General features: G+C 42.1%; 1 long non-coding RNA gene across 1 annotated transcript in view; it reads right to left on the minus strand.

Moving 5' to 3' along the window:
* The window catches only part of LOC138361549 (uncharacterized), a 52,197-nt gene extending 31,100 nt beyond the window's left edge, over positions 1–21,097 (minus strand). The window contains exon 1 of the long non-coding RNA XR_011227026.1: positions 21,023–21,097. This is a non-coding gene — a long non-coding RNA (uncharacterized lncRNA). The remainder of the gene's footprint in view (positions 1–21,022) is intronic.
* Between the last annotated feature and the right edge of the window lie 2,419 nt (positions 21,098–23,516).

The following is a 23,516-nucleotide window of genomic DNA, read 5'->3' on the forward strand; positions in this document are numbered from 1 at the left end:
GAGAGGAAATGCTCACTGCATCCATGCTTCCTGCCCGCCATCTGAGGAGCTGGAGGAACTGTTCAACTTGTGACAAGCAGCCTTGTACCCTGCATGTAATCAATATTGTAACTTTTTTTGTGTAATGACATTTTCAAATAAAGTTAGATAAATATACACACATACCAAAAGAATAGGGGTGGTAGGAGAAGAAAATATCAAAGTGTTCAGTGAGGATCCACAAGGTCTTCTCTGAGTACTCTTTATTTTCTTCTCCGAGGCTATGGGTCCCTACACTTGCACCAGAGGTGGTACCCCTTCTAGGTAAAAAAAAAAAAATATATATATAAATATATATATATATATATATATGTGTGTATATCACGAAAATAAACACGTGATTAAGAATGTGACAATGTCAGACCACGGAGGAAAAATGAAACAGGAAATTTCCTTAAGTACTTTCGTATATTAAATACATCTTCAGAAGGTCATTTTACAGATCGAGTGATGGGTATAAATAGGCAGGAAGGAGTGGTGAAGTAAGGTGAGGTACAATACTTGGACAACGCAGAAGGCCCATTGGCCCATCAGATGCACCCAATTGGCACATCCGATGTAGCACAATGGCCCATCTGATACAGCAGACATACAAGCATAATATATAGGTAATTATAACATAAAGAAATAAATATATACAATAAATTAGTGAGACAAATGTTTTTCAATGATTCTACTTAAATCGCCCTTTAGCTGATCTATTAGAAATGGATCTAAGTTATATAGACCACTGCTAATATTCAAATTACTTTCTTTGGTGATCTGTATCAAAGCAGATTCAATTATGTTTCTGTTATAGGTGCTTTTACAATTTGTTATTGAAGAAGCACTCTCCCAATCAATTTGGTGAGCTTTTTCTGACAAATGCACAAACAAAGCATTAGACAATTGGCCATGTTTTACAGAGTATTTATGTTGCGATATTCTACATTTTAAATCTTTAGATGTTTGCCCGACATAGAACTTATTACATTCCTTACAAGGTATTTTATAAATGACGCAATTATCACTACGAGGGCTGTTCCTTACTAATAGCTTACCAACAGTGTTTTCGTAGCTAAACATTACATCTATATTAAAAAGTTTCAAGGCCTTGACAATATTCTCAAACCCAGAGAAATATGGTAAACATAACACATTCTTTGGGCGAATCCTTTCACTGCATACATTATTATAATATGTACGACGAGCTTTGTTACGACAAACTTCCAACAAATTCAGTGGGTAACAAAGCTTAAGACCAATCGAATCAATATTCTTAAATTCTTCATCTAAGAATTCTGGACTCACAACTCGAAGAGCTCTTAGATACATTGAAGAAAAAATTGACTTTTTTACATTGTATTTATGCCCTGAAAAATAATGAACATAAGATAAATTGTTCGTAGGTTTTCTGTAAACACTAAACTTTAATGAAGAGTTTTCCCTATGAATAAGCACATCTAAGAATGGCAAACATTTATCAACTTCAGTCTCCATAGTAAATTTTATGGAGGTGACTTGGTCATTAAGTTTGGCTACAAATTCGTCTGTGTTTACATCTGAAGGCCAAATACACAAGATATCATCAACATATCTAAACCAAGGAATGATTCCAGGAGTTATTTTTGAAACGAATTTCTTTTCAAAGAATTCCATGTACAGGTTTGAGAGCAATGGCGATAGAGGATTCCCCATTGCCATTCCAAAAGTCTGTAAATAATACTCATTATTAAAGGTAAATTTACATTCTTTAATGCACAACTTAACAAGACTGACAATAATATCAGCAGAAAGAGGTAAGTCATGGCTCATTAGTTCACTAGCAAGATAATCGAGAATATCATCGACCGGTACCTTAGTGAACAAGGAACAAACGTCAAAACTGATTAACTTTACATCAGGAGTGACAGGAACACTATTCAATTTGTTAACTAAATCAAGAGAATTTGTCAAATGAGAAGAGGAGATAGTTCCTAACAAAGGGGACAAGATTTTGGTAAGCCATTTGGAGAGTTTGTAAGAAATGGATCCCACAGAACTGATGATAGGTCTCATGGGATTGTTAGGCTTATGCGTCTTGACAAGACCATATAGATATGGTAATGAAGGTGACGAAGTAGTAAATTGATTAAGAAGATCTTTATGTTTACTTAACAACTTCCTCAAGCTACTATTGAAGAACTTGATGATGTCCTCAAGAGGATTTTTCCTAAGCTTAGTGTACGTTGAAGAATCTAGGAGGAGATCATTCATTTTCGAAATATATTCCTCCTTGTTTAAAATAACAATAGTGCTGGATTTATCAGCCTTTGTTATATGAATGGAAGGATCGGCTCTTAACTCCTGTAAGCTTCGTCTGAATCTTTCGGGAAAATTGCTTGTTTGGGGCGTCAACATAGAACCATAAACAATACCTTTAACCAGGTTTAGGTTTTGTGAAGACAGAGAGTTATGTTTTTCAAGCTGAAACAATGAACTAGCAATTTTAACTGCAGAAGGTTGATTTGAAATGGCAAAAGACATACCATAACCCAAAGCAGTAACCACATTTTCACATATCGTTTTGGACGACAGATTCAACACGTTGTTAGGATTAGATTTCTTGTTCCAATCGAACAAGAAATCTACGAACAATTTATCTTATGTTCATTATTTTTCAGGGCATAAATACAATGTAAAAAAGTCAATTTTTTCTTCAATGTATCTAAGAGCTCTTCGAGTTGTGAGTCCAGAATTCTTAGATGAAGAATTTAAGAATATTGATTCGATTGGTCTTAAGCTTTGTTACCCACTGAATTTGTTGGAAGTTTGTCGTAACAAAGCTCGTCGTACATATTATAATAATGTATGCAGTGAAAGGATTCGCCCAAAGAATGTGTTATGTTTACCATATTTCTCTGGGTTTGAGAATATTGTCAAGGCCTTGAAACTTTTTAATATAGATGTAATGTTTAGCTACGAAAACACTGTTGGTAAGCTATTAGTAAGGAACAGCCCTCGTAGTGATAATTGCGTCATTTATAAAATACCTTGTAAGGAATGTAATAAGTTCTATGTCGGGCAAACATCTAAAGATTTAAAATGTAGAATATCGCAACATAAATACTCTGTAAAACATGGCCAATTGTCTAATGCTTTGTTTGTGCATTTGTCAGAAAAAGCTCACCAAATTGATTGGGAGAGTGCTTCTTCAATAACAAATTGTAAAAGCACCTATAACAGAAACATAATTGAATCTGCTTTGATACAGATCACCAAAGAAAGTAATTTGAATATTAGCAGTGGTCTATATAACTTAGATCCATTTCTAATAGATCAGCTAAAGGGCGATTTAAGTAGAATCATTGAAAAACATTTGTCTCACTAATTTATTGTATATATTTATTTCTTTATGTTATAATTACCTATATATTATGCTTGTATGTCTGCTGTATCAGATGGGCCATTGTGCTACATCGGATGTGCCAATTGGGTGCATCTGATGGGCCAATGGGCCTTCTGCGTTGTCCAAGTATTGTACCTCACCTTACTTCACCACTCCTTCCTGCCTATTTATACCCATCACTCGATCTGTAAAATGACCTTCTGAAGATGTATTTAATATACGAAAGTACTTAAGGAAATTTCCTGTTTCATTTTTCCTCCGTGGTCTGACATTGTCATATATATATATATATATATATATATATATATATATATATATATATATATATATATATATATATATATATATATATATATATATATATATATATATAATACACATGAGAGGATGTGTAGTGACTTAATATCTAACATATTCAGAGATTTGAGTAGGGGTACCGAGTGATGTCTGGGGCCAAAGTGAGATATTGTCCTAATAGCAGCTTTGTGTTGAGTAATTAGAGGACGTAAATGATTTTGGGTAGTAGAACCCCAAGCACAAATACCATAGTTGAGATAAGGAAAGACGATGGAGTAATAGAACGTCACCAGGGCAGGGCGAGGTACATAATATCTGATCTTAGAAAGAATGCCAACAGTTTTTTAATCTTTTTTTGATATATTAAGAATGTATCCCTGGAAATTTAGTTTGTGGTCAATGAGAATGCCAAGGAATTTGCCACCTATTTTGTTACAAATTTGGGTATTATTTATCCTGAGATTTATTTGATTTGAGGATTTATTGCCAAACAAAATATAGAAAGTTTTGTTTGGCAATAAATCATCAAATCAAATAAATCTCAGGACAAATAATATCCTCGTGGCAGTCTTTTAGGTCTCTAACACCAGTTGCAACAGAACAATGCGGCTAAGCAGGTAGCTGCATCCTGAGAAGGAGCAGCGACGACACGTGTACCGAGACGGGCGGGGTTAAAAGTAACAGAGGCATCTACCGAATCAACAGGGTGTTTGTGGAGGAAGAAATCGTCAGGAAAAGTTGAATCAAGATGATGTAGATCAAGTGTGGCCGTGGTGGGGACGGCATTGAGAACCCCCACAGAGAGAGAGGTTAAAAGGTGCGGTAGTCACAATGAGAGACAGAGCCGTGCCGAGGTCACCCGTGACGGCTTGGGACTCAACCCTACCAAAGAAGGGGGTGGGAGCGGGGGCAGTAGTTCGGTCTGGGCCCAATGTAGCGAGGGCTTACTTTGAGGTTACCCTGAGGTGCTTCCGGGGCTTAGCGTCCCCGCGGCCCGGTCGTCGACCAGGCCTCCTGGTTGCCGGACTGATCAACCAGGCTGTTGGACGTAGCAACTCGCAGCCTGAAGTATGAGACACAGCCTAGTTGATCAAGTATCCTTTGGAGGTGCTTATCCAGTTCTCTCTTGAACACTGTGAGGGGTTTGCCAGTTATGCCCCTTATGTGTAGTGGAAGCGTGTTGAACAGTCTCGGGCCTCTGATGTTGATAGAGTTCTCTCTCAGAGTACCTGTTGCACCTCTGCTTTTCAACGGGGGTATTCTGCACATCCTGCCATGTCTTCTGGTCTCATGTGATGTTATTTCTGTGTGCAGGTTTGGGACCAGCCCCTCTAATATTTTCCACGTGTAAATTATTATATATCTCTCCCGCCTGCGCTCAAGGGAGTACAGATTTAGGCTCTTTCGGCTCGATCGGTCCCAATAGTTTAGATGTTTTACTGAGTGGATTCTAGCAGTAAAGGATCTCTGCACGCTTTCCAGGTCAGCAATTTCTCCAGCTTTGAAAGGGGCTGTCATTATACAGCAGTACTCCACTCTAGAGAGCACTAGCGTCTTGAAAAGTATCATCATCGGTATAGCATCTTTAGTGTGAAAAATTCTTGTTATCCAACCTGTCATTTTTCTTGCAGTTGTGACGGCTACTTTATTGTGTTCTTTAAAGGTAAGTTCTTCCGACTTGAGTACACCCAGATCCTTTACATTGCCTTTTCGTTCTATGTTATGATTTGCCTGAGTTTTGTACGTGGTTTCCGTTTTTATATTTTCATTTTTTCCATTGCGCATGAGCTGGAACTTATCTTCGTTAAACACCATATTATTTTCTGTAGCCCATAGAAAGACCTGATCTACATCTGATTGGAGGTTTGCCGTGTCCTCTATGTTGCCAACTCATGAAGATCCTAGTGTCATCTGCAAAGGATGTTACAGTGCTATTGGTTGTGTTCTTGTCTATGTCCGATATGAGGATGAGAAAAAGTACTGGAGCAAGCACAGTACCCTGGGTGACTGAGCTCTTCACGGTTGATGGGCTGGATTTTATTTTGTTGACTATTACACATTGGGTTCTGTTGGTCAGGAAATTGTAGATCCATCTGCCTATTTTTCCGGTAATTCCTTTTGAACGCATTTTATGTGCAATAACACCATGGTCACATTAATCAAAAGCTTTGGCGAAATCTGTGTAAATTACATCAGCGTTTTGTTTGTCTTCCATAGCATCTAATGCCATATCATAGTGGTCCCGCAATTGCGACAGGCAAGAGCGCCCTGTTCTGAAACTATGTTGTCCGGGGTTATGGAGATGCTGTGATTCCAAGTATTTTGTGATCTTACTTCTTAGCACTCTCTCAAAAACTTTTATGATGTGCGATGTTAGTGCTATCGGTCTGTAATTTTTTGCCTCTGCCTTATTTCCTCCTTTATGAAGTGGTGCTATCTCTGCTGTTTTTAGTATATCAGGAATAACGCCAGTATCTAGGCTTTGTCTCCACAAAATGTGGAGGGCCTGCGTAGTGTTTTTTTACAGTTCTTGATGAATATGGAGTTCCAAGAATCCGGGCCTGGTGCAGAGTGCATAGGCATACTGTTTATGGCTTCTTCAAAATCCAGTGGGGATAGGGTGATGTCTGATATATGATTTGATGTTGGTATCATATCCATGAAAAATTCTACAGCTACAAAGGGCTACAAAGTCTTCCATCACAGTCCGACTCAGGGGCCAGGTCGTCCACCCCACGAGTCTCGGTAAGAAAGATCGTGTCGGTTTCCATTCGGCATTCACTTTAAAAGCCTGGGGCTTGGAACCAAGGGACACCACCTACCAGGGCAGCCAGGGAGGCCGAATGCCGGCCAGTGCAGGAAGGGTGCGGCGTCCCCAGCGATTTTCCACCTTTTTAACAGGGGAGTCCTACTGCTTCTTCCAGTCTCCCTCACTGGTGCAAAGACCCCATTCCCCCTTTTGTCCCAGCCTGGACACCCAACCATCCACTTAAGGCAGTCCCTCACGGGCGACCCCTCCAGTGGGCGGCCCGATGACTCACAAGGCCCTTACGTGGTGCCTTTTAGCACGTACAACACCCAAAGAGGGGAGGAGAGGGGACAAAGGCAACCCTCACCAGTCCCAGGGAGGTTTATGTGAGCCCCTCACTACGACAAGGCGACACCACGGAGGCGTTTGTGTATTAAAGTGACAAAAAATTTAAGTTAATTTCTGTCTGAATATGATGATGATAAAGTGCAATTAAGGTATCATTGCAACTTTATAGGAAATCGTTAAATGCTAAATATATCTTGGTTCTAATACTTGAAATATTGTTACATTAAATGTTTAAAACAAAGTTTATATCTGTATTTTTAATAAATATAAAATATTAACGTTTATCAATGCATCTCTGAGAGTTACATAATTTATTAGGATTGTGCAGCCTGTGTTCACCATCTGGCTGGACACTGTTGCCTTGGTAGTGTTCATGTGTCCGGACACTGGTGATGGTGGAGTAGTATTTATTTAACCATGTCTGGGTTTTCATGTAAGATATATGTTCCTTGAAATGTAGACACATTATCATCTACATCTGTCTTTATTCTGACTTATAGACCTTTAAGGTTACTTTGTATATATGCAATTTAATTACGAAATTTATTGACATTTGTGCAGGGCTTCACACTCCCTGAGCTAGCCATCAACAATAAAAATGCTTATATCTTCACTGTCACTTCAGTTGTATAGGAACAGACAAAATCTTTTATTTAAACTACATCAAGTTCGTAAAAATTCCAATGGATCAATTAAACATTGTTTTGTAAGAGGTGGTAAAACACTAGCTAAGAAGTCTGACACTGGGAAGACCTATGAAATAACCACTGAGGCACACCTCAGATCTTTCCTCACTGACTGTGGATTATTGACTGAATAACCAGATGCCAAGTGAACACTATCCCTGGAGTCCCCTCAACCACAGAACCCTATCCCTGGGGTCCCTCTACCACAGAGCCCTATCCCTGGGGTCCCCTCTACCACAGAACCCTATCCCTGGGGTCCCCTCTACCACAGAACACTATCCCTGGGGTCCCTCTACCACAGAGCCCTACCCCTGGGGTCCCCTCTACCACAGAACCCTATCCCTGGGGTCCCCTCTACTACAGAACCCTATCCCTGGGGTCCCCTATACCACAGAACCCCTATCCCTGGGGTCCCCTCTACCACAGAACCCTATCCCTGGGGTCCCCTCTACCACAGAACCCTATCCCTGGGGCCCCCTCTACCACAGAACACTATCCCTGGAGTCCCTCTACCACAGAACCCTATCCCTGGGGTCCCCTCTACCACAGAACACTATCCCTGGGGTCCCTCTACCACAGAGCCCTATCCCTGGGGTCCCCTCTACCACAGAACCCTATCCCTGGTGTCCCCTCTACTACAGAACCCTATCCCTGGGGTCCCCTATACCACAGAACCCCTATCCCTGGGGTCCCCTCTACCACAGAACCCTATCCCTGGGGTCCCCTCTACCACAGAACCCTATCCCTGGGGCCCCCTCTACCACAGAACACTATCCCTGGAGTCCCTCTACCACAGAACCCTATCCCTGGGGTCCCCTCTACCACAGAACACTATCCCTGGAGTCCCTCTACCACAGAACACTATCCCTGGGGTCCCTCTACCACAGAACACTATCCCTGGGGTCCCCTCTACCACAGAACACTATCCCTGGGGTCCCCTCTACCACAGAACACTATCCCTGGGTCCCTCTACCACAGAACACTATCCCTGGGGTCCCTCTACCACAGAACACTATCCCTGGGGTCCCTCTACCACAGAACACTATCCCTGGGGTCCCCTCTACCACAGAACACTATCCCTGGGGTCCCCTCTACCACAGAACACTATCCCTGGGTCCCTTTACCACAGAACACTATCCCTGGGGTCCCTCTACCACAGAGCCCTATCCCTGGGGTCCCCTCTACTACAGAACCCTATCCCTGGGGTCCCCTATACCACAGAACCCCTATCCCTGGGGTCCCCTCTACCACAGAACACTATCCCTGGAGTTCCTCTACCACAGAACACTATCCCTGGAGTCCCTCTACCACAGAACACTATCCCTGGGGTCCCCTCTACCACATAACCCTATCCCTGGGGCCCCCTCTACCACAGAACACTATCCCTGGAGTCCCTTTACCACAGAACCCTATCCCTGGGGTCCCCTCTACCACAGAACACTATCCCGGGGTCCCTCTACCACAGAACAGTATCCCTGGGGTCCCTCTACCACAGAACCCTATCCCTGGGGTCCCCTCTACCACAGAACCCTATCCCTGGGGCCCCCTCTACCACAGAACACTATCCCTGGAGTCCCTCTACCACAGAACCCTATCCCTGGGGTCCCCTCTACCACAGAACCCTATCCCTGGGGCCCCCTCTACCACAGAACACTATCCCTGGAGTCCCTCTACCACAGAACACTATCCCTGGAGTCCCCTCTACCACAGAACCCTATCCCTGGGGCCCCCTCTACCACAGAACACTATCCCTGGAGTCCCTCTACCACAGAACCCTATCCCTGGGGCCCCCTCTACCACAGAACACTATCCCTGGAGTCCCTCTACCACAGAACCCTATCCCTGGGGTCCCCTCTACCACAGAACACTATCCCCGGGGTCCCTCTACCACAGAACACTATCCCTGGGGTCCCTCTACCACAGAACCCTATCCCTGGGGTCCCCTCTACCACAGAACCCTATCCCTGGGGCCCCCTCTACCACAGAACACTATCCCTGGAGTCCCTCTACCACAGAACCCTATCCCTGGGGTCCCCTCTACCACAGAACACTATCCCTGGAGTCCCCTCTACCACAGAACCCTATCCCTGGGGTCCCTCTACCACAGAACACGATCCCTGGAGTCCCTCTACCACAGAACACTATCCCTGGGGTCCCTCTACCACAGAACCCTATCCCTGGGGTCCCCTCTACCACAGAACACTATCCCTGGAGTCCCCTCTACCACAGAACACTATCCCCGGGGTCCCTCTACCACAGAACACTATCCCTGGGGTCCCCTCTACCACAGAACACTATCCCTGGGGCCCCCTCTACCACAGAACACTATCCCTGGAATCCCTCTACCACAGAACCCTATCCCTGGGGTCCCCTCTACCACAGAACACTATCCCTGGAGTCCCCTCTACCACAGAACACTATCCCTGGGGTCCCCCTCTGCCACAGAACACTATCCCTGGAGTCCCTCTACTACAGAACACTATCCCTGGGGTCCCTCTACCACAGAACACTATCCCTGGAGTCCCTCTACTACAGAACACTATCCCTGGGGTCCTTCTTCCTACCTCAGAACACTATCCCTGGGGTCCCTCTACCACAGAACACTATCCCTGGGGTCCTTCTACCTACCTCAGAACACTATCCCTGGGGTCCCTCTACCACAGAACACTATCCCTGGGTTCCCCTCTACCACAGAACCCTATCTCTGGAGTCCCTCTACCACAGAACACTATCCCTGGAGTCCCTCTACCACAGAACACTATCCCTGGGGTCCCCTCTACCACAGAACACTATCCCCGGAGTCCCTCTACCACAGAACACTATCCCTGGGGTCCCCTCTACCACAGAACACTATCCCCGGGGTCCCTCTACCACAGAACACTATCCCTGGAGTCCCTCTACCACAGAACCCTATCCCTGGAGTCCCTCTACCACAGAACACTATCCCTGGAGTCCCCTCTACCACAGAACACTATCCCTGGGGTCCCTCTACCACAGAACACTATCCCTGGGGTCCCTCTACCACAGAACACTATCCCTGGGGTCCCTCTACCACAGAACACTATCCCTGGAGTCCCTCTACCACAGAACACTATCCCTGGAGTCCCTCTACCACAGAACACTATCCCTGGGGTTCCTCCACCACAGAACACTATCCCTGTGGCCCCTCTACCACAGAACACTATCCCTGGGGTCCCTCTACCACAGAACCCTATCCCAGGAGTCACTCTACCACAGAACACTATCCCTGGGGTCCCTCTACCACAGAACCCTATCCCAGGAGTCCCTCTACCACAGAACACTATCCCTGGGGTCCCTCTACCACAGAACACTATCCCTGGAGTCCCTCTACCACAGAACACTATCCCTGGAGTCCCTCTACCACAGAACACTATCCCTGGGGTCCCTCTACCACAGAACACTATCCCTGGAGTCCCTCTACCACAGAACACTATCCCTGGGGTCCCTCTACCACAGAACACTATCCCTGGAGTCTCTCTACCACAGAACACTATCCCTGGGGTCCCTCTACCACAGAACACTATCCCTGGAGTCCCTCTACCACAGAACACTATCCCTGGAGTCCCTCTACCACAGAACACTATCCCTGGGGTCCCTCTACCACAGAACACTATCCCTGGAGTCCCTCTACCACAGAACACTATCCCTGGAGTCCCTCTACCACAGAACACTATCCCTGGGGTCCCTCTACCACAGAACCCTATCCCAGGAGTCCCTCTACCACAGAACACTATCCCTGGGGTCCCTCTACCACAGAACACTATCCCTGGAGTCCCTCTACCACAGAACACTATCCCTGGAGTCCCTCTACCACAGAACACTATCCCTGGGGTCTCTCTACCACAGAACACTATCCCTGGGGTCCCTCTACCACAGAACCCTATCCCAGGAGTCACTCTACCACAGAACACTATCCCTGGGGTCCCTCTACCACAGAACCCTATCCCAGGAGTCCCTCTACCACAGAACACTATCCCTGGGGTCCCTCTACCACAGAACACTATCCCTGGAGTCCCTCTACCACAGAACACTATCCCTGGAGTCCCTCTACCACAGAACACTATCCCTGGGGTCCCTCTACCACAGAACACTATCCCTGGGGTCCCTCTACCACAGAACCCTATCCCAGGAGTCCCTCTACCACAGAACACTATCCCTGTGGTCCCTCTACCACAGAACCTTCTCAACACCAGAGTGTACCTTACAGTTTCATCTAACAACCAAAGTGTACTATAGCTCTGCCTTTCCATTCAAAAGGTTTTACATTTTATTTTGTTTTTATCTTGTTTATCCCACCATTTTACATTGTTCATTTCTTCATTTGTCACTTACTGTATTATTATTTGTTATTACTGTCACAGTACAATGAGCTATATTTTACTTTTACTTGTTTCATTTAAATGTGGTTCTTCATTTTTCTTTTTTTACTATAGTTATTTAATATTTACAGCAGATATAGTATTTGACTAAATTGCATTGGGAAATTTTCGGTAATTTCTTACCTTATTGTATTTTGACTCAATTGCATCTACATGCAAGCTGATAGTGATCTTGAACTAAATCTGCTGTGACAAATTTACAATAGCCAGTATATTGATCATCACTACTGCAGGTATTACACAGCAAACTTTGCAAAAAACAAACTCCAGAATAACATTTGCCTATCAGTTTTTCACCAAAATGTCAGATCACGTGGTAATCATTTTTGATGATATAAATGCACTATTCACAGCAGTAAGCACTAAACTATGGGTCCTTATTTTAAAAGAAACCTGGCTAAATAGAGACCATACCCAACTTTACAACTTTGTTGGTTACAAAGCCATTCACAACTGTAGGCCTAACTAAAAAGAAAGTAGCACAACTATATATTACCAAGATACCTTCATTTGCAATAGTATCATTAGTGATAGAGATGATTACTGTGAATATACCTTTGATCACTTCAAGGAGTTCCCTTAAATCCTCCTTGATTATAGGAGCTATCTATAGATTTGCCAATACTAACAAAGCTTCATTATCAGATAACCCAAGGAATCTTATCGTAAACAACAATCTCAACTAAAATCACATCATTCTAGAAGGTGACTTCAATACTGACCTGTGTCAACAAAATAGCCTTCAAGTCGACTATTTCCTAAACTGCATGAACTCCTGTATGCTAATCCCCACAATCACCAAGCCCACCCGAGTCACTCAAACATCTGCCACTACCTTGGAACACTTATGGACTAACGTAGTAGCTCCCCTTGCATCTGTTATAATCACTGACAGAACTGACCACTATTCTACCTTCCTTATAGCAAACATGGACATAACACCACCAGCGAACAAGAAACTTACCTTCAGGTTACACAGTGAAGCAGCAATTGACAATCTCACAAATGCACTTCACAATATATACTGGGAATCTGAATGTAATAATACACAGGATATAAATTCATTAGTTAATTAACCTCTTCCTTTCCAAAACTCTGAGTCTTTACAACACTAATTTTTCTCTCCTCACCAAGCAAGTAACCGGCTAAAAATTAGACAATCACTGGCTCACAAGTGGCATAATCAATCAATAAGAAACATGAATATGAAAAAATCTTAGGAATGGCCTAGTTACAAAGGAAGTAGTTAAGAGGTACTCAACAATGCTTACCAGTATAATAAGAAAAGCAAAACTTTCCTATTGTGAGTAGATTCCAAGAAACAAAAGGCAACATGAAAAGCACATGGAGAGCCATCTCTATCATCCTAGGAGCTAAACAACATTCACATAACCAGATGAAACTCTCCAAGGATGATTATACACCTGCAACAGATCTTGAAGCGGGAACAGAATTTAATAGGTGCTTGGTGCTAACCTTGCCAGAAAATTTCCAAAGACTCAAGACACATATTACCACATATCTTTCAGGCAGCTATCCAAATTCTTTTCTCCTTTCACCAATCAGCCCGACTGGTGACTCATTGAATCACTGAATTGTGTCCATCATTCACTTACTGGAAACCAAAGCTGGGAACATTAGTGAAATACCATCTATGGTGCCTCGAGGGGGCCTCGTAGCCTGGTGGATAGCGAGGGGGCCTCGTAGCCTGGTGGATAGCGCGCAGGACTTGTAATTGTGTGGCGCGGGTTTTCGATTCCCGCACGAGGCAGAAACAAATGGGCAAAAGTTTCTTTCACCCTGAATGCCCCTGTTACCTAGCAGTAAATAGGTACCTTGGAGTTAAGTCAGCTGTCACGGGCTGCTTCCTGGGGGTGGAGGCCTGGTCGAGGACCGGGCCGCGGGGACACTAAAGCCCCGAAATCATCTCAAGATAACCTCAAGATGGTATACAAGAGCACCTCCCATGCCCTTGTGCACCCAAAGCTCTGCTGTTCAGCAAATCTCTAGTATGTCATTCATTCCCTGATATCCTTAAAAAAACAAGAGTAACGCCAGTTCATAAAGGTTCATCCGACAGACATAAGCAATTACAGACCATATCAAATCTACGTATATTATCAAAAATATTTGAACAAATTATTTACAAATAGCTCTACCACCACCTCCTAAAACCTAAAATTCACCATACTAAAAAACCTACCTAAAATTCAACATACTAAGTCCCGGTCAGTCTGGCTACCGCTCCCTAAAAAGAGTTCCAACGATGCAATTATTAGTCTCCTTGATATAATCTTCTCAGCCCTTGACAAAAATGAGTTTCAGATTGGACTCTTCATTGACCTGAGAAAGGCCTTTGATTCTGTTAACCATAACTACCTCTTACTTAAACTCCACCATTATGGAATCCGAGGCCTTGCCCTGAACTATATATGATCCTATCTTAGTGACAGACACCAATATGTAGCCCCATCAATGATAAAACCTCTCCCACTCTACCATTAACCATAGGAGTGCCACAGGGCAGCATCCTAGTGCCTCTCCTATTTCTTATATACATCAATGATTTTCAAAACCCTGCTCTTAAATGCAAACCCTGTTCTGAAACTCTTCCTGGACAGATGTAATAGAACCCATAATCGCCACACCAGAAATAAATATCTCTTTGGTATCCCCAGAAGTCAAACTTAATCTGTGTAAAAACACTATGCAAATAAAGGGACCTAGTCTATGGAACTCACTAACGAATTGATAAGCTGTCCAACTTTTGCCTTATTAAAAAAAAGTGCCTAATTTCACCTTCATATTCCTACTTAGTGCTTTTAACTCGCATTGTATCTAGTGCTACCCAATCCGCCAATATATGTACATGAGCCTTTACATAACATGTACATTACTTTACCCTTGTAATCATTGCTATCCTCTTATATCATGGTGTTACTCTGAATGCAAATTTTACTTCAAAATACCTTTAAATAATCCTCAAATTATGCTACAATGTACCTGTTGATAACCCTCAAATTTTATTTTAATGTACCTACTAATGTCAAATTTTCTTATAAATTACCTACTTAAAATTATCTGTTAGATTAATGACCTGCCTGAAACGATATGCGTGCTAGTGGCTTTACAAGAATGTAAAGACACCAATGTTATGTATTTTCATAAACCCAATGTACCTTCTTGTATATATATATATACATATATATATATATAAATAAATAAATAAATATATATTTATACAAAAGTATTAACATGCAGCTTATATTTCTGTCTTTATGATGACATAGAAAACTTCATTTATTACAGTATCAAGAAGTTTTTTAAGTTAACATTGATCTTCTAAAGGTCGTAGTTCCCATTGATAGGGAGAGCGCTGGCCAAAAACCTTGTTCAAAATATAAATATCTTTCCTATCTAATAAGATGAATCCATCTCTGTGATGGATTCACAAAAACTATTTTATCTCTACCACTCTGATAACATATACAAATATAATCTTTATTTGTGAATCTCTGTTAATTAATTAATTAATTAATTAAGCAATATATCAGAGAGCATGTAGGGTTTGGTGTTTTATGAGCGAAAAAGACATGGGTAGTTTAAGTAGTGAACAAATACCAATGAATAACGTTAGTATCTATATAACAAAACTATTGTCCTATGAAGTTTATTTAACTTCAAGTCACGTTTTTTTAATAAAGATTAAATGTTTTATGGCTATTTATGCAGGATATTATTATATTATCAACGAAGCAGCAAAACAACTAAAAAATCTGGACGATGTAACAATAAGAGAAGCTGACAAGACAGCAGCATATGTGATGATTACTACCCAAGAATACATGAATAAAATCAGCGACATCCTCAGTGATGACACTACATTTCAACGAATCACAAGGAACCTGTGGAAGACCTTAAACACAAAGTGAACAAAACTATTACTAGGTAACAGGTAACCCACTACGCCCAATAATCAGCCAAATACCAACTCCAACCTATCACCTGGCAAAAAGGCTTAACGAACTCCTACCTCCATACACTACAGGCAATTACAGTCTACAATCAGCAGATTTCCTAGAATTAATCAAAACCACACAGCCCGATGAAATTATTGCTTCCCTGGATGCCGAATCCCTATTTGCCAACGTCCCAGTCGACACCACCATAGACATGGTACAGGACATCTTTCATCAGTCCGCAAGGTAACATGTATCTACAAATAGACGGAGTAGCAATGGGCTCCCCTTAGGAGTGTTATTCGCTAATTTTTACATGGGAACTATCGAAGACAGTCTTCAGTAGTAGGTAAACACCAATTGTATACTGCCGTTATGTAGATGACATATTCGTCATAGTAAAAGACTCAGATGAACTAATTGATCTAAAAAGCCATCTAGAGTCAGTCCTCCTATTTACAAATGAAAATAGTGAAAATAACAGTCTGCCATTCTTGGATGTACTAATAAAAAAACAGGAACCTCTTTATTAGTGAATGCCTCCTTCAGGGCATATAATTCTGTTTGCAATGTTGAGCACCCACTACTCATGCTCCAGTAAGCTTCATGGTTGGTAGTGTAAACTGCTGCCCCAGCAGAACCTCTTTCTTGATCAACTGATCCGTCTGTGAAGATATGAGTCGTTGAAGGTCTTGAGATGGTTTCCAGTTGTCGTTCTATGACTGCTTTGAGCCTCTGCGAAATGTTTACTCATTGTTCAATCCATTTGTTCACACCTGACCCCATTGTTCGATCCACTTGTATTCACCTGATCCACTAATAGTATAAATATAAATTTCCTGTACTGTAACATCACTTGAGAATGAACCATGTTGGTTCAAAATGTTGTGTAAATTTTATAATAAGTGTAATACATTCTTCAGTTATTTATTTCTTTTTTTCTTCACCTCGAACGAACATGACTTTTGGAGAACTCCTCTTCCAATTAAACCCGGATGCAAGAGCACTAGTCAGAGGGATAGAAGCCTTAAAACAGAAAATAATCAATACAGAATATGCAGTCATATTCAGTGAGACATGTATAAATGAAAACCTGCTGCCAGTATACACCGATATTATTATAAATACGCATTCTTCTTGTTTATATCACCACTTAAATTTGCGACAATTTGAGCAGAGATGTGCGACGACTGGATCACTGTGTTCAGGAGGCTGATACGCCAGCAAACACTCTCCAGGCAACCATATATCTTGCATAAGTCAATCAACAACATTGTCGCTTGGACCGGCGACTTCCTATGGCGTCACCTGCAACATATTTACTTTTAATTTCGTTATGAAATTAGATTATTTCAGAGTAAGAATAGGTTTGATCATGTTCTGCACTCAGCACCAACTTTATAGTAAATATACCATATTTCTTCATTACTTATGTAATACTAGCTGGCTCTGAGTAGCTTGTGGTGACTTTGGGTAGCTTTGAGTAATTCTACAGATCACACTCTTGGTACTGTAGCGAGTAGATTATCCCAATAATATACTCGCTCCAAATGCATTGTTAATATTCCTGTCAACCTTTGGAGATGAATGAGGTGAGGCGTTGCACGGGCAACACGGTGAGGTGTTGCCCGAGCATATAAGCAGCAGAATAACAAACATTAACTAGTCTACTTTCAAGTGTGGTCTAGAGCAGACACTTGCGAGATACTGTACCGACGCTCAGTGCGCTCAACTCACACCAAAGTATCACCTGTGTACTTCTGTATATTCGAGCAAATATATATATAGTATCTTAGTGTCTGTGTTTATTTGTCACCATGCTTTACGTAACAATAGAAACGTTACAGTACAAATACAGTAGTGGCTACTTCAAGTTTAAGGACTACATATGGAACTTTTGTGACAAGAAAGGGCACTTGAGAAAAGTGTGAAGAGAAAACTTGAAAACAAATAGCTAAGTCTTGGAGAGGATACGACCAGGGAATGCAGGAAGAAGAGGTAATGGTACTGTGGTCAAGACAGTAAAGGAAGGTAAACCGTCTGAAGAAGCTGCAGGTGAGGAAAGCAGACAATATTCGGAGAAAGGAAAGGAAGGTATGTTCTGTGAAGTCACAAGTGGTGAATTTTTGTAATTGATGGGAAGTTAGTTCCCTTGAAATTGGACACTGGTGCTGCAGTGTCAACACTGTCTAGAGAGTGGGCAGATACGTTACAATTAAATGTTAAACATGTGGAAAATCATTAAGTGCATACGATAATGCCAATTATCGTATCGTATATGTTAGAGCCAATTCCACATAGTGAATGGGCATCCCCAACTGTACCAGTGTTGAAGGCAGACCGCAAAATCCATGATAATCTGTGCAGATATTTAAAGAATTAAATAACCTAATCCATTGTAAAAATACCCATTACCAAAAATAGATGAGTTGTACCTGGGTTGCAAGGGGAACAAAATTTTCTAAGACTGACCTGAAATATGCCTACTTGCAAACTCCTGTAGATGCAGAGTGTCAGAAATTGTTAGTTATTAATTTTCATAAGGAGTTATTTAAGTGTAAAAGTCCCTTTTGGACTCTCCTCGTCTCCAGAAATTTTTCAGTGATTCATGTCCCATTTGTTAGTAAACATTGAGGGTGTTGCTAGCTTTTTAGATGACATTATTGTATGCGGGGAGAATGAGGAAGAGTATGATACAAGATTAGAAAAGGTTTTGAATCTTCTGCAAGAGCACAATGTGAAGATTAATGCGGGTGAAACAGCAATGAAGACCAATGTCATTGAATACCTGGGGTACCATATTTCAGGTAAGGGCTTTACTCCTCACAAAAACGTATTTACTATATAGCCCCCCCCCCCCCAGCCCCAACATCAGTGGGGAAGTACAGTCTTTTGAAGGCATGGTGACATACTTTTTGTAAGTTCGTGAAGAACTTTTCAACAAAATTAGCTGACTTGTATAAATTATTGAAAAAAGGGGCTAGAGTTAGGTGGGCAGCGAATGAGAAGGATTTCAGGAATATTAAGCAGGAATTGATAAATTCTCCAGTGCTCACTAATTTTACTGGTAAACTTCCTTTAAAACTGGAGATTGATGCTTGCCCAGTACGAGTGGGATGAGTATTATTACAGGAAGTAGATGCCAGGAAAAAGCAGTCTGTTTTGCTAGCAAGAAATTATCTCATGCAGAGAAGAATTATTACCAATTAGACAAAGAAGCCTTAGATTTGGTATATGCTGTAAAAAAAACTGAGGTATTTTCTGATGGGTAGGAAATGTCTTGCTAGAACAGACTTCTAGAACAGAACAGAAGGCTAGAACAGAAAAAAATCCTAACCCCTGTTAAGATTATTTGGTAGAGGTAAACAAATTCTTGTTAATGATAATACTAGAATTCAACTATGGGCATTGCTACTTTCACGGTTTGAGTATGATTTGGTATTAAAGTCGGGCAAGGATAATGTAGTGGCTGAGCATTAAGTAGATTGCCTGTTACAGAAGAGTTTAATTCCAGTATTCCAGTGGAGTATGTTAACCTGGTGAAAACTATGTCTTTTGAGGATATTTCATTCCAGACTATTAGGACGGCAACTGGTAGGGATCCCAAATTAAATCTGTTGAGGAAGAATCTCAAATATGGCTGGAATGATAATTTATTATTGTCAGAGTATGCTGCGGTAAAGGCTGACCTTAGTATTCACCAGGATATACTCTTATATGGGAATAGAATGGGGGGTTCCTCTGGAACTTAGATGTAAGATTTTGGAACATTTAGGCCACAATGGCATAAATGCTATGAAAGAAGAAGCTAGAAGTTGGGTTTGGTGGCCAAAAATGGACCAAGATATTGCTGAAGTTACTAAAAATTGACACATTTGCTTTAAGAATTATCAGAAACCCCAGGCCCCAGTACTTTCCTGGCCATACACTGGGAAACCCTGGTCTAGACTTCATATAGATTATGCTGGACCTATGGATAACAAATATTACCTGGTGGTGGTGGATTCATACACAAAATTTATGGATGTTCATGTGTGTAATTCCATGACATCATCTGTAACTTGTGAATTACTCAGGAAAACATTTTATAATTTTGGATTGACAGACATGGTTGTGTCAGATAATGCTTCTTATTTTGTTTCTGAGGAAATGGAGGATTTTTTTTAGAAAGATTGGTATTAAACCTGTAACACCTGCCCTCTATAATCCTTCTTCAAATGGTCTGGCTGAGAGAGCAGTGAGAGCCTTAAAAGAAGAGTTACAGCGATTTACAGAAGCCACTATTAGTACAAGGCTTTGAAGATTTTTGCATTATCAAAGAAAAGCTGTTCATTCTGTCACTGGTAAATCTCCTTCTGAATTACTGTTTAATAGGTTCTTCAACGTGCACATGGTAGCAGTAAAGACAGATCTAGATCAAGAAAAATCTGTAACTAGCTCGGCCAATTAGTTGGCTCAGGGAGAAGAAGTTTTGTTTAAAGAGGAAGATGCAGTATATGCAAGGAATTTTGTAATGGGTAATGGGTGACCCATGCAAAGGGTCACTGGGAATTTTGAGGTCCCATTGGGTGTGGATGAGGCAAATAGGGATGCTGAAGCTAATAATGAAGGGGGTAACACCTGCAGGAGACAGGAAGGCAGAGCAAGGCTCAACAGGGGTAATGTGGATACAGATAATACTAGGGACTCTGCTGTTAGTAACTCAGAAGAAGGTTCTCCAGATGTAACGGGCCCAAGAGTCCCAGTTGGGAAAATCTGGAAGAGTCATACAACCGCCTGATAGACTTAACCTGTAGGCGGTTTAATTCAAAGGGGAGGAATGTTAAGGTATTTTGTAGGATTAAGTTAGGTGCCGTTATTTTGTAGGACTCGCCTACTCAGTGAGTAGGCACATAGGTGAGGTACATAATGTTTCCAGCAGATGCTCTTTTATAAGTATTGTAAATAGTAAGTCATGTAACCTATAACCGGTGAATACTCTCTCTCTCTCTCTCTCTCTCTCTCTCTCTCTCTCTCTCTCTCTCTCTTTCGGTGTGGGTGTGTCAGTATAATTAAAATAAGGAGTACCAACATGTCGAAAAGCGTCTTCTACAGTCAATACATTATTGAATTTCACATCATAAAGTTTGTGAGACACTATTACATTACATAAAAATATATAATTTTAACAATCGTACCTAACACAAGTGATCACATCCTCGTTGTTTTGATCAGTCCGGAAGTCGGTGGAATGTGAGTCCAGTCTCCTCCTGCAAGAAGAAATATTCACATTAATTTTGGGAAAATCAGTGAGTGATGCTACAGAAATAAGGAACAGAGGACAACATTGTATACCAGCTTAAGTTTTCTGCCTATTGACATCATCTTGTTAGATGTTGAGAGTCATTCACTAATGACCTGCTGGAAGATATAAAATATCTAGTTATAGTCAGCTCTCACCGGCAGCAAACCATTCAAAAACCCAAAAGAAATTTATGGAGGAATTTCTAGAGCTAATGCCGCCAAACACACACCGAAACTACGACGTTGGTACAACGTTCGAACAGGGGTTTACAGGGAAATTTTGATTTTACCAAGATGTCGTTTAAGGATTTACCTCGTTTCTAAGCTACCATCTTGAGGTTGTCCTGAGATGATTCCAGGGCTTAGTATCCCTGCGGCCCGGTTCTCGATCAGGCCTCCTTTTTGTTACACACCCCCAGGAAGCAGCTGTCTAACTCCCAGGTACCTATTTACTGCTAGGTGAACAGGGGCATCAGAGTGAAGATACTTTTTGCACATTTGTTTCTGCCTCCACCTGGGATCGAACCCGGAACCTCAGGACTAAGGATCCGAAGTGCTGTCCACTCAGCTGTCAGGCACCATGGATATTTCTTGTAGGAATTTCTTCCATGCTTGATGATTTCCGTGTGGCCTCCTTAGATATCCCCAGAGGTTAAGGAGTTATCTCCGGAGCTGCCCGGCCATTCTTGGAATATAGAGGGATGAGAGGATTAGCCTCTCCTTAGTTGGCTGTTGTTCCCTGTGCTGTAACCAATGAAGATCTGGTTCTTTGTGCTAACTTTATAACTGCATCTTGTAGGATTTTACCAGAGTATTCTCTGTGTCTGAAAAAATCCCAGAGACGCTTGAGGACCCCCCCCCCCCCAGTCTCTCCCCATCGCTATTTGTTTTAGTGAGGTTCCCAGGGAGTAGGGCAGGACCTTGTTAATGACAGTGGCTGGCATGACGAGTAGTGGAGATCTGAGTGAGTGTTCGTTGGTTTGTAAAAGATTCTTGTTTGAATCATCCTGGGTTTGTCGAAATAAACGTGTCCAAAACGTTCAGTGCTGTTTCACTAATTTCTAGGGTGAAACGGAGCTTAAGTTGGACTCCATTTGTCCAGGAGAAGAAAGCTGTGAGATCGTGTTCGCCTCCCATCATTACCCCAAAACTATCATCTATGTAGCGCTGGTAGATCCGCCGCTGGTCTGTCCTCTTGTCTGGCCGCTTCACATGTTGTGTGTGTACAAATATTTCCGCGTTGGCTACGCTGCTAGATGCCCCAGTCACCATCCCTTTAATTTGTGTGTAGGTCTTCCCGTGGAAAGTCCTGATGGTGTCTCTTATGATATGTAGTATTGCCTCTTGTAGGAGCTCTATGGTCGGGGCTTCCAGACACCTGCCTCCTGAAGTTCGTGCATGATCTTGTGGCCATGTCAAAAAATGTCGCCACTTGCCATGCTGCTTCTCGTTGTGGAATACTTGGGTACAAGGATAGTGCATCAAGCGAAAATACACACATTTCTTGAGGCAAAAGGTCGCTATAGTTCCGCAAGCATTCAAGGAAGTCAGTAGTATCCTTTAGTCGTTCCGGGAGAAGGTTTAATAGCTGTGTGAGTAGCTCGGTACAGATGAGGTTAACAGGTTTTGTTGGTGCTTGGCAGCCCCGCAACACTGGTCAGTCTGGCCATGAGCCTGTTCTAACCTGTCTTTATGGATTTTTGGGGAGGCTGTACAGAGCCGTAACTTTCGATGGAAAGTTAAGAAAAATTATGTCGTCTCTGCTGTGAGACACCTTCCTACTCCCTGGGACTCCGACTGAAAATATAGTCAGTGATGGCGAGAGACTAGAGGGTATTCTTTAGTGTCTAGGGGATTTTTTCAGACACAGTGGATACCCAATAAAATCCTACAAGATACATATAGAAAGTTTGCACAACGAACCAGATGTTCATTACTACAAGACAGGGAACAACAGTCAACTAAGGAGGGGCTAATCCTCTCATCCCTCTATTTTCCAGGAATTGCAGGGCAGCTCCGGAGATAACTCATTAACTGCTGGGGATAGCTAAGGAGGCCACACGGAAATCATCCATCATGGAAGAAATTCCCACAAGAAATATCCATGGTAGCTTGGTGTGGAGGTAAATCCTTAAATGACATCTTCGTGAAGTAAAAATCTATCAAACCCAGACACACACCATAGGGTCAAGGAGACCCTCCAATATAACGAACCTTCCAATTGTATAAATTGCTTGACAACACTGCACTGACTGCGAGTTCTCTGGGATTTGTTTACATACTTCCAGTCGGAGGCAGTTTGGGTGTGGTGACAAAGTTAGAGACGTCGCAGATCATCCTGGGTTATAAAACGCCTTCCTTGTTACAAAACTCGACCGCTCAGTGGGT

This window comes from Procambarus clarkii, unplaced genomic scaffold, assembly GCF_040958095.1.
Source record: "Procambarus clarkii isolate CNS0578487 unplaced genomic scaffold, FALCON_Pclarkii_2.0 HiC_scaffold_455, whole genome shotgun sequence".
Lineage (NCBI taxonomy): Eukaryota > Metazoa > Arthropoda > Malacostraca > Decapoda > Cambaridae > Procambarus > Procambarus clarkii.